Source organism: Megascapheus bottae, unplaced genomic scaffold (assembly GCF_031878675.1).
Source record: "Megascapheus bottae isolate mThoBot1 unplaced genomic scaffold, mThoBot2.hap1 HAP1_SCAFFOLD_110, whole genome shotgun sequence".
Classification (NCBI taxonomy): domain Eukaryota; kingdom Metazoa; phylum Chordata; class Mammalia; order Rodentia; family Geomyidae; genus Megascapheus; species Megascapheus bottae.
The window spans coordinates 442,019-453,455 of NW_028327762.1; the positions used below are offsets into that span (position 1 = coordinate 442,019).

General features: G+C 40.0%; 2 pseudogenes; both read left to right on the forward strand.

Moving 5' to 3' along the window:
* Positions 1–9,830: 9,830 nt before the first annotated feature.
* On the forward strand, positions 9,831–10,299 carry LOC150039241 (destrin pseudogene; annotated as a pseudogene).
* A 185-nt stretch (positions 10,300–10,484) lies between these two features.
* On the forward strand, positions 10,485–11,147 carry LOC150039242 (DNA replication complex GINS protein SLD5 pseudogene; annotated as a pseudogene).
* The last annotated feature ends 290 nt before the right edge of the window (positions 11,148–11,437 follow it).

An 11,437-nucleotide genomic window follows, 5' to 3' on the forward strand; every position in this document is an offset into this window, starting at 1 on the left:
CATCATCCCTAATATTTTATTTTCAAAAAAAGTATCAGGTTCAGAACTTAAACAGAAATCAGTTCAATATACACAATTTAAGACAAGAATAAGTAGAAATTAAGGAACAAATGAAAGAAAAGTGTGACAGTTAAGTCATGGGTTTCCTACCTTTGGATATCTTTAAAAAATGTAGCATTAAAGAATATGTATGTGATGTCCATAAATAAAATAATGATAGTGATGGCAGCATCTGTAATATTGAGGAAATCTGAAAAATAATGCTTTTTCCTCTAAGAGAATGTTTAAAAAAATGGTTATCTGCTTTAAGAGGATAGAGGAAAATCTTTAGAGCAAAAAGTACTTGACTCAACTTCATTAAAATTGTTATTGGAATAGATTCTATGAAATGGATGGACTGGATTTGGGAAAGAGAAAACATAATACTGGTGGAAGGTATTCAAGTAGTAAATTTGTATTATTACATACTTGCACACCTGATGACAATCAAAGCTTAATGGATAAGCCATCTACCCCAGCCATTGGACAAGAGGCATGCACTGCCTTCTCCAATGGAGTTGGAAGAAGACAAGTGCAAGTGTACAGTTCTGTTGAGCAACAATTTCAGTACATCATACTATCCCCAGATCAATATGTGAGTATCATATGAGATGGGTAGGAACTGCGCTTCTGACCTCATAATCTGTCCTTGCACCCACAATGGAATCCCAAGGGGCTGCTGTGTCCTTAAAAGGACAAAGACAGACATCCATCTATCAGACTCCTTTCCACCACTGACTCCTGCAGAGGTGAGCACTAGTCCTCCAGGAAAAGCATCTTCACACTCTGAGGCAGTCTGTCAGGATCAGACTAACCTGGCAGTGAATAACTCTGCTTAGCTCAAGAGAAGAAGGAGAACAAGTCCTCAGGAAAGAACATACACTGCCTTCTGAAATGACTTGGAGAAAGGGAGGCTAGGAAACCCAGTGCCTGACTCGCCAGCAGCCCATCCCCAAGGCTTGCCTCACCCATCCTACTTTTCAGAAAACCAGCAAGCAGGAAAGGGAAGCAATCTATTTCTTTCTTGCTACATCTCACTAATGAGATAAGCAATCTCCACATCACCTGCAGATGCTTTCATTAAAACTTTTCCTTTCAATGAACTCAGGACTATTTAGAGTGCAGTATCTAGTATTTCACATACTATCAAACATTACTTGAAATTCCAGTCAGAATCAAAGTATTGATCTATAGACCTCAAGTATATACTTCTCCTTCTATTTTTTAACAGTCATGGGGCTTGAACTCTGGGACTGGGTACTGTCCCTGAGCTATTTAGCTCAAAGATACCATGCAACACTTGAGCCAGAGAAATACTTCTGGTTTTCTAGTAGTTAACTGGAGATAGGAATCTCACAGACTTTAGCACCTGGGGTGGCTTGGAACTGTGATTCACAGATCTCAGTTTCCTGAGTAGCTAGGATTACAGGCATTAGACACTGGGCCCAGATTCTTCTTCTTTTTTTTTTCTCAAGTCCTGGTGCTTCAACTCAGGGCCTGAACACTGTCCTTGGACTTTCTCAAGGTTAGAGCTTTACTACTTGTGCCACAGCACCACATCTGGCTTTTTTTATATGTGGAACCGAGGAATTGAACTTGGGTCTTTCTGCATGCTTGGCAGGCATTCCACCATTAAGACAGACTCCTGGCACTCATACTTCTCCTTCTTAACATACACATTGACATATTAATTACCTGATCCCTTTTGGTAAATCCCTTTAAGCTTTATCTGTTCAAAGACTTTTCTCAACTACTCCATGAGAGTGTCTCAAGCAATATAAAACTAATTAAAGCTACTCAATGAAAATCTGGGTTTGGGCCTTGGCTTCAAGAATGCTTTTCAAGAGGCACACATTTGTTTGGATTGATCTTCTAATTAATTTAGTATCCTGAAAAAAATTTGGCTGGGAGTTTGTCCTCGTAGAATGTTTGCTATCATGCACCAAGACTCTGGTGCAATTCCTTGGCACCACATATATAGAAAAACACTGGGAGTGGTGCTGTGGCTCAAGTGGTAGTTCTTTGGCCTTGAGAAATGTCCAAGGACAGCGCTCAGGCCCTGAGTTCAAGCACCAGGACTGACAAATAAATGTTATTTTATGTAAATCAAGGAGATAAATGGGAGTTTCAAGCACACAGTTAAGGGAAATAGTGAGCCTGAGCTACTTGGTGGAGGAGCCAGTCTCAGTAGGGTTCTTTAGATTTAGGCTTCAGAGAGAATAAAACTTACCCTGTCACAAATACTTGTAGAACAACATCCAAAAGGAAAAATATAGCAATCACAAGGGAAATTGTTCTGTACTCTAATGGAATATGTAGTTTGCTGGTCGTAACTATAATATCTGTTACCATTAGACCAAGATCGACAGAAATCAGTAGTATTGCCAAAATCCTAAAATAAAGACAATGAGAGTTTGGCACCACATTTCAACAATTCCTAAAACTATATGTCAGATGCTAAAAAGACATTATTTAAGATTATCGTGGCCAGTGGTATGAAGAATTAGTGCATTCCTATCTAAAAACATTGTTCAGTTTTTTATCCAATAGAAGCACTGAATAGTGAACAACATTCCCTCCTAAACAGTATACTGGAGGGTATGTAGAAACCACACAATAACTGCAAGCTAGAACAAAAATGGAAATGAAATGACTAGTCTGTCAGTATAAACTCTTTAAATATTGATAAATTCTGAAGATGAATCTATCAGTTTCTTTTAGCACATTAAAAGTCATCAATCTGAATCTTTGTCAGACTGTAATAGTTAAAGCTCAGTGAAGGCATAACTGACCTAAGCGCTTGAAGGACTACCTGCCTGTGTGCGGTGGTTCATAGCTATGATATTAGCTACTCATGAGACTGAGGAGGATACCAGGTCAAGGCCAGCCCCAGCAAAGAAATTCCACAAACCCACTTCAAAAAGACAAGCTAGGTGTGATGATGTGAGCCTCTTGTCCCAGCCAGGTCAATAAGGCAACTTCAGTCTTCCTACTGAAGTCCAGGTCAGTCAGAGCAAAAAGCCAAACCTTATCTCAGAAATAAGAAAGTAGGAAGAGCTAGAAGTCTAGTTCAGTCAGTAAAATGCCTGTCCAGGAAGCATGAGGCCCTAAAACAACTAATGCCCACTTGGATCCTAAGATTTTTATTGAGGATTTTAACATGGATATGATTATTTATTTGGGGGTACTCCTTGTGCAGCTATGGACACATGAAAAAGAATTCAATTCCATACATATTTATGGAATTGAACTCTAAGTGCTTTGAAGCCTTTCTGTCACATATTTTAAACGAACTACCCATTGGTTGATTGTATCGTTTATGTCCTTATGACGATGAATTGAGAAGATTTCAAAGTCTTTAAAACTGAAACTCAAATGAAAATACTATTAATTTTTATGTACTCTAAGGCACAGTATAAAATTATTCTCATATGTAGAGTGGAAGCCTAAGGAACGTGTTTCCAGAATGGAGGAATCACATAAATAAGGGAGTTATTAGAATACAACCTATACTTCCAAAAGTTTAACACTTCGTTGTTATTCTTTCCTTTATTTTTGCTTTCCTTCTTTCCTCACTCCATACTTTTCCCTCTTTCCTACTTTCCTTCCTTCCTTGCTTCCCTCCTTCCTTCCTTGCACTCCCTCTCCCTCTCCCACACCCTCCCCCTCGCAATCTCCCTCTCCCTCTCCCTCACACCCCTACTCTCATTCTTCCAGTATTTCTGTCTTTCCTTCTTCCTTTTCCATTCCTGAGGCTTGTACTCTAGGTGCTGTCCCTGAGCTGTTTTGCTCAAGACTAGCAAACTCACTTGAGCCAAAATGCCACTTCTGGCTTTTTCTGGGTCATTTATTTGAGATAAGAATCTCAAGAACTTTCCTGTCCAAGCTGGCTTCCAGTGGTAATCCTCAGCTTTCAGCAAGGATTAGAGATGTGAGCCACCAGCACCCAACTTATATTTACTTACTTTCATGAGTAGAAAAACACATAGCCATATGTCATTACATAGACTTGCTTAAATGCCATTTTTTTCTGAGTTATAAGACCAGCTTAAGACAATTTTCCAAGATCAATTGGATTATAGTATGAAGGCACACACGGGTTATTTTTCAACATCTTAACAGTAGAAACTCTTGTTGCTCAGTTTGGACTTTCTTAGATTCTTTTCACTTCAAATATTGATGTTATGTTTTATATACATACTTCATTGCTTGCATTTCTACAGTCTTACCCACCTGAATGATAGAGACAGTAGAATTTTATTTGCAATTTTCTGCATGTGGTTGCTGTAAAATGTGAATAAAAATAAAATCAGTCACATTTTGTCTCTCTTCATATGGCTTTTTTACCTTTTTAGGAAAAGAGTAATCTGTTGGTCTTAGGAACCGAAACTTTGGTGCAACTCCAAACAAAAGTACATGCATTGTACAAGATTAACCAAAACCAAAGTCCTGTATAATATCAATTTAAAGGGATATTCTACACCAGTTTTATAATGAAATGCTTTTAATAAACAACTAAAATATTTACATTTATGTTTCATGAGTTTTTCACCTTCACATCCAGAATATATGAGGAAACAAACATACCTATACCATACACCAAGTTTTGAATCTTTAGTGTAATATTTACCTCTCACATAAAATTCTAACCCTGACTTGATAGGAAGAGACTTTTCATCCACTAAATAAAGCACATACAATATGAGGGGCCTGTCCCCAGCTGTCAGTTCTCCATGAACAACTGGAAACCTAGTCAAGTCATTATATATTGGCCAACCCAATTCCCAGAGCAATGAAATGAGATACATCGGGATAAACACAGGCCCAAAAAGACTCCCCTGTCTTCATCATCATCTCTTGATATAGACATCTGACACGTAGTTGGGCAGGATTTTGTTTAAGGCTTGAAATACACCTTGGAGGTGGGCCATTATAGGAAAACATATTTCAAATTAAAACTTCCCTAAGGACTAGTCTTTTCTCATTCTGAGAGAGAGGGGGGGGAGGGAGGGAGGGAAGGAGAGAGAGAGGGGAGGGAGGAAGGGAGGGAGGAGGGAGAGAGAGAGGGGGGAGGGAGAGAGAGAGGAAGGGAGGGAGGGTGAGAGGGAAAGAGAGAGAGAAAGAGGAAGAAGAAGGAGGAAGAGGAGGAGGAGGAGGAAGAGGAGGAGGAGGAGGAGGAGGAGGTGGTGGTGTAGGAGGAGGAGGATCAATGCTGGTGTTGTATCCTCTAGCTGGAGATAATGGAGCACCTGCAGAGTAGTTTCTTACCCTGCTGGGGCTTCCATCAAAACACTGAATTGGCTTTGGCCACCACAATACATTAGGAATAAGAAGAATTCTTGATATTTATTCTTAAGACAGCTAAGGTTTGAGAAAGGTAGCTGCAGATATTACATCCAATGCATCTTAGAAAAATATCAAAAATCCTGTGTTGTCATCAATACTTCCAAGAAAGTTCTCTAATCTAAATCACTTTCCTTTCTTTGACTATACTTTCATGTGTGTCTGTACCTACATTCATGTTAATATCTATATGTATACCTAGGTGAGTGGTGCATATATGTTCAGAACATACCCTTCATTGTTGTTAAGTTCATCACGTTTTGTTGTGGTATCAGACAAGATATCGCTACAGGATGAAAACAAAGCACATTGTCAGGTGTCTTCTAGACTTGATTACATATCCCCCCATATTTCTCCAATAACCATCAACCAACCGTTCAAAAATGTTTTGTTCTACTTCTATGTATTTCAATATATTCTGTAGTTTATCTAGCTGTCTATTTCTACTGGAATTCCATCATGGAATGATAGCATGCAGTAATACAATCATTTCTTTTTTCCCATATATTTTTTGTAATTAATAGAAGGGTTACATTATATTCACCAGATTGAAGATGCATCACTTCACATACATTGATACCCTTTCTCATGTCTTGGTCCCCATTTCCCTCCCCTCCCCCCGGAACATTATCTTGTTTTCCCCCTTCCCTATCTGTTTTCAAATAACCTAATATACGTATATACAATATATCAGATAACAAGGTGAAATACTGTAACAATATGAGATAACCAAGGGACAGCAAAAGAGATGAGAGATAACAGTACATTAAGGACAACAATCACTCATTATATGGCTTTTGTTTCTATATCCTGGAGGTCCTTTCATTTAGTGTCATATGACATGGACTTATGTATCTAGGTTTTGTTCTATTGTATATCTCTGCTAGGGGAGCTCAAGGTTTCTACTGATTATGAAAATGAGGGACACCATAGAGCCTATGTTCCTTTGAGTCTGACTTACTTCACTTAATATGATTTTTTCTGAGTGTTTCCATTTCCTTCCAAATGGGGCGATGTTGTTCTTCCTGACAGCAGCATAGAATTCCATTGTGTATAAATACCACATCTTGTTGATCCACTCATCAACTGAGGGGCATCTGGGTTGGTTCCATTCTTTGCTATGGTAAATAGTGCTGCAATGAACATCATTGTGCTAGTGGCTTTAGTATGTCCTTGTTTCTGGATGGTTGGGTAGATGCCAAATAGTGGAATTGCTGGATCATAGGGGAGCTCTATGTCTAGAGAAGTAGGACTGCGTTAAACTGCAGAGCTTCTGTATGGCAAAGGACATAGCTAGAAAATTAACTAGACAACCTACAGAGTGGGAGAAGATCTTCACTAACCATACAACAGACAAAGGCCTCATATCTAAAATGTATCAACAGCTCAAAAAAAATGAATCACTTCCAAACTAATCTCCAAAGAAACAACCATCTAGTAAACAGACGAACCAAAGACGTAAGAGTCTTCTCTGAAGAAGAAATATGAATGGCCTATGGACACATGAAGAAATGCTCGACATCTCTGGCCATAAAAGAAATGCAAATCAAAACAACTCTAAGGTTTCACCTCACTCCAGTTAGAATGGCCTTGATTGAGAAATCTAATAACAACAGATGCTGGAGAGGATGTGGACAGGAGGAATCATTACTCCACTGTTGGTGGGAGTTCAAATTCCTTCAACCACTATGGAAAGCAGTATGGCATTTCTTCAAAAGACTAAATAGAGCTCCCCCAATCATTTCTTATGTGTATCTATTAAGACTTCCTTTATACTCTACAAAGAAAACCGTTCGTATAATTACATTGTAATAGAGAAGGAAAAGAACAATTCTGCCTTTGTGCTGTAAATGTTATTTCCTTTGGAGAAAGCTTGGGGAGTGCTGGGATGATACTTATTCTGTGACTGTTGAGTGGACTATTAGGCAGATATGTGCTTCCATTGGCTATATGTCATCGGTTGAATCGGTTGTGGATTCTATGGAGAGGATCGAACATGGTTGTCATCTATCTCTTCATTTACGTGCAGTGGTGTCTGTTGTGTGAAATTGGGTGCATTGAGGCTTAGCTGCCTTTTTGTTGCTAATCATTGCAGTATCTTAGCCACATGAAGTCACTTTCATCTTGTATTATTTTCAAGTTTTCTTTGTTACGTAGAAATACATTTTCATTTTCTTCCTTTTCAGCTCCATTCCGGGAATACCTTTTTCCATCCTTTCACTTCAACCTGTACTTGTCTTTGCTAAGGAGGTGAACTTCTTTTGGGGATATTTTTGTGCTGGAACTACTAGGGCTTCATCTTAGGGATTGGTTGCTCTTCCTTAGGTTTCTCTATCAATTCTGGGACTCTACCACTTGAGCCATACTTTCAGCTTTTTGCAAGTTAAATGGAAATCACAATCTCATACAATTCCTGCCTATGCTGTCTTTGAACCATGGTCTTCATGAGATCTCAACAGTACTGACCATTACAGGCATGAGGCACCATTGCCCAGAATCTGTGTCGTCTACCTTGACTGAGGTAAAAAGTACCAGGTGTATAGTGTTCATGAGGTACAAAGTATACATGATTCCATAATTTCAGCAAAGCAGTGCCTATATATATATGTATATGTATATGTATAAAAACACACACATGGAGAATTCTTAGGTGAGTCTCCTGTCTCCTGGAATTTATCATTTGTTTAGATATAAGACTCTTCTTGGTGTGGCTACATAAAGACAATCGCATTTGGAACAGCATGAGGTAGTGGTAGGCAGGAAGCAGAGGTGACTTCAGAAAGTTCAGTGAAGCTAAGAATCCTACAAGTGCTCTTCCCTCTCAGGTAGTGTTGTCTCTATGTTAGGTGGGTGCCCCAGGCCTTCACAAGTTCCTTCATCATTCCTGATGGAGCTTCTCTCACAGCCCTATAAAGTCTTGATATGTCTTCACAGAGATGAAACACTGAACATTGAGTTTTTTGGCTGTTTTGCTTTGTTTAGTTGGTTTTGTCCTTCTAGTCCTGGGTCTTGAACTCAGGGTGTGGGCACTGTCCTTCAGCTGTTGCAATCTATCCCTCTACCACAACCTACCACTATAGCAGCACTTCTGAGTTTTTCTATGTGCATGTAGTACCTAGGAATCAAACCTGGGGTTTCCTGTGTGCTAGATAGGCAATCTAATAGTAGACCACCCACTCAGCTAGTTGTTTATTTTTTTCTTTTATTTCCTTTCTTTCTTAGTTTCACTCCCTTCCTTCCATCCTTCCTTCTTCCCTCCCTTTCCCCATCTCTGTCTCTGTCTCTCTGTCTGTCTCTATCTGTCTCTCTCTGTCTGTCTTTTTTCTTTCTTTCTTTTTCCTTCACCTGGCTTGATACTTGATTTTTGGGGAGAATGCGGTGGGCGTTGGTCCAGAGTCTTATACTCAGGGCTTGGCTGCTCTCCCAGAAGTCTTCAGCTCAAAGCTTGTGCTATGCTCCTGGAGCCATAGCTGCACTTCCAGTTTTCTGATGATTAATTAGAGTCTCCTGGAGTTTTGTGCTTTGGTGACTTTGAACTGCAGTCCTCAAATCTCAGCCTCCTGAATAGCTAGGATTGCAGGGGTCAGCCAATGGCACCCAGTGATACTTGATAATTTTTTAATGAAATATATTAACTGTAAAGTGAGATGACTCAAGACTTGAGCTGTGGCATTCACAATCAAATCAAATGTCAGTGACAACATTGATTTGTCTTTTCAATCAGCTGCAGTTTGGAGGTGTAAATGCCCTCAATCCACCCAGTTTGCTGATTCCTTCATCTCATCCATTCTTCAGCATCATCTTGAAGCTTCTGTCTCAGATAGGATTCAGAAACCATAGTCCTGAGGCAGGAGCTTGATCCTTGGGATTAGAATTGTGGCCCTCACTTCACTTGGTAGAAGCACCATAGCAGAAGCACTCTGGCAGGATAATGAATACTTCTAGGATTTTAGTTTCATTGTTTTCTGCTAAAGAGTCTTCAGAAAACAGTGGAGCCTTCTACATCCTATTACCTCCAAATAAAATAATTAAATCACTACTGCTTTGTAAAACTTAAGAGAACTTTAATCTCCCTGAGAGAGTCCACATGAAGTATCTAAGTGACAAATGTAGGAATGATGATTCCCTCAATAAGAAAATCAATCCCCCCTTCCCTCCTCCCCCTTCTTCTCCTCTTCCTGCCACTTTCTCCCCCTACTCTTTTTCTTCTGTGTCTTCATCCTTTATGTCTTCCCTTTGTCCAATTGTCTTTCTCTTGCATTGTAATGGGGATTGGACCCAAGAACTTGCCCATGCTAGACACTTAAATGACTTGCTACACATATCCTATCTCAAACCAAAGACAGAGGAATAGTCTGTCCCGCTTCAGTGAGGAAAATGCTCTGAAGTCTAGACACTGGCCGTCTCCCATCCCGGCCCTTCCAGTCCCTGTGACCACCCCAGCCAAGATGGCCTCTAGAGTGCAAGTTGCTGAAGTGTGTCATATTTTCTATGACATGGAAGTTTAAAAATTCTCCACACCAGAATAAAGCAAGAAAAGGAAGAAGGTTTTCCTTTTTTGTCTCATTGCAGACAAAACTTACATCATTGTTGAAGAAGGCAAAGTAATTTTAGATGCAGATGTTGGTGTTACCATAACTGATCCTTTCAAGCATTTTGGGGGAGTGCTTCTTGAAACAGGTTGTCACTATGCTTTGTATGATGCAAGCTTTGAAACCACAAATTCTAAAAGAGTTGATATTTTTGTGGGAGCAAAAAAAAATCAAATGATCTGTGTGAACTCCATGCCATTACAAAGAAGCTTCAAGGCATAAAGCACGAATGTCAAGCAAATGGGCTGGAAGACCTCAACATGCTTGTATTGCTGAAAAGCTAGGTGGGTCATTAATTGTGCCTTCTGAAGGGTGCCCTGTTTAGGCCATCATTCAGTGCCACAAATTAAAGTTTCCATGTTTAATGTTATCCTCTTGCTACCTAAGTAAAGCAAATTTAGCTAGGACAGGGTTTTACTGGGGGGAAGCTGTCTTGTCATCTTCTAGAGTAAACTAAGATATATAAATATGTGGGGAAAATAGCCATAAATATATCTAGAGTCTAAAGTTAAAAACAAAATCTTGGTGCAGGAGTGCGGGAGTTGGATGGCGGGAGGTGAGGTTCCTGGTTTCAGAGAAGATGACAGAGGAACTGGATTTCATAGGGCAAGACTCAGTGAGGAGGTGGTCCTAACTCTTGCAGAGCTCATGGAAAGGCTGGAGCAGGCCTGGAGGATGCAAACTTTGCTCCTGAACTTCTGGAAAGCAAGTGTGAAATTGTAGAATGCGTCACAGAACAGCTGGATCACATGGAAGAAAATCTCAAAAGAGCCAAAAAGGGAGATCTGAAAGTTAGTATACGTCAAATGGAGATGGAGAGAATCCGGTATGTCCTTAGCAGCTGCTTGCAGTATTGACTCACAATGATAGAGAAGTTTTTCCCTCACATTCTAGAGAAGGAGAAGACAGGATCCTGAAGGGGAACCTTGCAGCCTTTCTCCAGAGGAATTTCCCTTCACCAAAGAGCACATGGCTCACAAGGACACTTATCTTAAAAATGTCACCTTAAAGCACATGCCTCCCAACTTACAGAAGGTGGACCTCTAGAGGGCAGTTACCAAACTAGATCCAGACTCATATGTGTTTCTGAGAGTAAAAGAACAGCAAGAACATAGTTTGGTAGAACCCGAATCAGATGAGCAGATGGATTGGATGAGGATTCCCAACACTTGATCCAGTATTGTTCCTCTGATTGCTTCTGGAGCAGTGCAGCTAATTTAAAAATAACCAAGTGTGAAGACACAGAACCCCAGAAAACATGAGAAAGCCTATGTCTCTACATGCCTCAGAACACTAAGGAGCTATTGCTCCTGACAGCAGGCTTTTCTCCCATTGCTGTGGGCCAGTAAGAATGGCAGGAATGCTACACTTCCATCTCAGCCAGCATCAGTGGGTGGGGCCCTGGCTCTTTTTGTTCTGAATATGAGGCAAATAAACAAGTCTGTATACCTTTTCAAAATAAA